Source organism: Lathyrus oleraceus, chromosome 7, assembly GCF_024323335.1.
Source record: "Lathyrus oleraceus cultivar Zhongwan6 chromosome 7, CAAS_Psat_ZW6_1.0, whole genome shotgun sequence".
Classification (NCBI taxonomy): domain Eukaryota; kingdom Viridiplantae; phylum Streptophyta; class Magnoliopsida; order Fabales; family Fabaceae; genus Lathyrus; species Lathyrus oleraceus.
In genome coordinates this window covers 442,175,400-442,179,084 of record NC_066585.1, presented here as the reverse complement: position 1 = coordinate 442,179,084, position 3,685 = coordinate 442,175,400, and positions in this window count along the sequence as shown.

The following is a 3,685-nucleotide window of genomic DNA, read 5'->3' as shown; positions in this document are numbered from 1 at the left end:
ACATGGGATAGTGGTTGACGCAGTGCATATAAACTCAACCACCCAGTGTAGTGATGAAGAAATGATAACAGATAGGATACAAATCAAAGATAGAATTCATATCAGGGATTGAATATCATGGCATGTGCAAGTGTTGTCCAATCATGCTTGTGAATGCGTCGTGTGGTGATGGACAAGCCGAAGCAAGTCAAAACATATAATCCGGAATCAAATCAAACAAATAATAAATAACAATCACACGCCTGGAGAATATCCATTCACACCGAGTAGCACACGCCTACCAAGATGACATGACATCAAAGACAGGTAAAGGAGAAGGAGGCCAAGCAGTGATATCGAATTACCAAAGCTGGTTAAGGGAAATGGGGCACCTAGTAGTGATATTAGATCAAAGTAGGATAGGGGAAGGCTTTAGCTTCGAGGCCATGTTGACTGATGCAAACAAGCTCATCTGTTTGGAAATATGTTACCTTCACCATGGTATCAAGTCACCAAGGCAAGTGCGGAAACAGGGAATATCAGTCATTGTGCATTAGAGCACAAAGCATAAGCGTCGAGCGACGCGAGCTAGAAAATGAGTGGGAATCCGAATGCAAGATCCTTTCTCACTTGACTGACTCGAAAATAAGAGTGGGGGAATCGGTTCAAAGGCGTCAACGTGTAACGCGAGCCAATGAACGACACAGACGAGTGTGCGGGGTCGATTGCGGACCCTCTCCGCTTGCCTTCTCTTGAGGACTTATCAGGGGTATTGGGAAGGAGACGCCTCTTTGGAGGTCTTTAGCACAAAAATAAACAAATAAATCAGATTTCCTACCCACATGACACGGACTCCCATCAAACATCACCTACAGAGTAGGACATATGCAATGAATGTCTAGGTCCTACTTCTCATGGCATCAATGATAAATGTCTACCCTACTTCTCATGGCATCGAATAGTGCGAAAAAGTAAAAGGGTTAAGAAGTATACCAAACGGATAGCAAATCTGTAATGAGCAAGCAATGCAGTAAATTAGAAACCCAAAGAATTGCGTACAAGCTAGCATCAACCAAACCAGACGCAGTTAAAAGGCGAAACATAATCCATAATGCAAATGGACACCCTCGACGAAAATAAATCGCAACGGCGTCGGTATACGTGAACCTGCATCACTTAAATACCAAACAAATATAGATAAACAAGGTACATTTCCCGAGAAATGGGAAAGCAAGAATCCGTGTGTAATAGTATGTAAACACAACGGAACAACGTCCGGGACAGCCGCGTATTACCACTTGAGATGCGTGTAAAATTAATCCGAAAATATGCAAATTCAATCACATTGAACATCCATAAGCACAGAAACATAAGCATATGCAAACAAGGAAGTGAGTGTACAAAATTCACACAAACAACACTTAAAATCGATAAAATCGAAAAATAAGCGTAAAAAATCACCGACTCGGGTTGGTACGAAAATCACAAGGTGATTAGCAAACGGGTCAAGGAGCCCAAAAACGAACTCGGTTCGGCCAAAACCCGAATGGAAGGATGACTTTTAAGCCTTTTAAAAAAACAGAACAAAAAATGTGCAAAAGTGAAATTTTGAAATCAAAAACAAATCATCTGAATGCTTCTGGAATCATTTACTAACGCTATTTCCATTATTACAAAATGCACACAAGTGCTACGGATCAAAAGTTATGAACAAATGCATACTTGAGCTCGACTTGATATGAAATTTCAAATTTCAATTTCAAAGAACGTAACATCCGCATAGAATAATGGCGTACACAAAAGGGATCGTCCGTGTAGGATAACGGAGAAGATGTAGCATCCGCATGAGACAACGGTCCACACAAAATGCAATGTCCGTATAGAATAACGAAGATGAAACATAACAACTGTATGGGATAACGGTGCATGGAAATGCAAAATATCTGTGTAGGATAATGGAGACAAAATAGTTCGTATAGGATAGCGGTGCACGTAAATGCAGAATGTCCGTGTAGGATAACAAAGATAAAACGTAACTACTGTATATGATAATGGGGCACGTAAATGCAGAATGCAACACAATCAAACACGAGCATCCACGTGGGATAGTGGTGACACGATGCATATAAACTCAACCACGCAGTGTAGTGGTGAAGAAATGATAACAAATAGGATACGAATAAGAGATAGAATGCATATCAGGGATAGAATATCATGGCATGTCCAAGTGTTGTGCAATCATGCTTATGAATGCATCGTGTGGTGATGGACAAGCCGAAGCAAGTCAAAATATACAATCAAGAATCAAATCAAACAAATAATCACTTACAATCACACGCCTGGGGAATATCCATTTGCACAGAGTAGCACATGCCTACCAAGATGACATGACATCAATGATAGGTAAAGGAGAAGGAGGTCAAGCAGTGATATCGAATTACCAAAGCTGGTTAAGGGGAAGGGGGCACCTAGCAGTGATATTAGATCAAAGTAGGATATGGGAAGGCTTTAGCTTCGAGGCCGTGTTGACCGATGCAAACAAGCTCATATGTTTGGAAATATGCTACCTTAACCATGGTATCAAGTCACCAATGCAAGTGCGGAAACGGGAGATATCAGTCGTTGTGCGTTAGAGCACAAAGCATCAACGTCGGGCGACGCAAGCTAGACAATGCATGGGGATCCGACTGCAAGATCCTTTCTCATTTGACTGACTCGAAAATATGAGTGGGGGAATCAGTTCAAAGGTGTCAACGTGTAACGCAAGCCAATGAACGACACGGACGAAAGTGCGGGGGTCGATTGCGGACCCTCTTCGCTTTCCTTCTCTTGAGGACTTATCAGGGGTGTTGGGAAAGGGACGCCTCTTTGGAGGCCTTTAGCACAAAAATAAATAAATAAATCAGATTGCCTAACCACATGGCACAAACTCCGAGCAAACATCGCCTACAGAGTAAGACTTATGCAATGAATTTTTAGGTCCTACTTCTCATGGCATCAATGATAAATGTCTACCCTACTTCTCATGGCATCGGATATTGCAGAAAAATAAAAGGGTTAAGAAGTATACCAAACGGATAGAAAATTCCGTAATGAACAAGTAATGCAGAAATAAAGGAACCCAGGGAATCGGGTACAAGCTAGCATCAACCAATCCAAACGCAGTTAGAAGGCGGAACATAATCCATAATGCAAATGGACATCATCGACGAAAATAAACCGCAATGGCATCGGTATACGCAAACCTGCATCACGTAAAAACCAAACAAATATAGATAAACAAAGTACATTTCCTGAGAAATGGGAAAGAAAGAATCCGTGTCTAATAGTATGTAAACACAACGGAACAACGTCCGGGGCAGCCGCGTATTACCACTTGAGATGCATGCAAAATTAATCTGAAAACGTGCAAATTCAATCACAATGAACATCCACAAGCACACAAACATAAGCATATGCAAACAGGGAGGTGAGAATACAAAATTCACACAAAACGACACTTAAAATCGATAAAATCGGAAAATAAGCGTAAAAATTCACCGACTCGGAACGAAACAAAAATCGCACGGTGACTAGCGAACGGGACAATAAACCCAAAAACAAACTCAGTTCGGCCAAAACCTGAGTGAAGGACGACTTTTAAACCTTTTAAAAAGACAGAACCAAAAACGTGCAAAACTAGAGATCACATGACATCAACGATAGG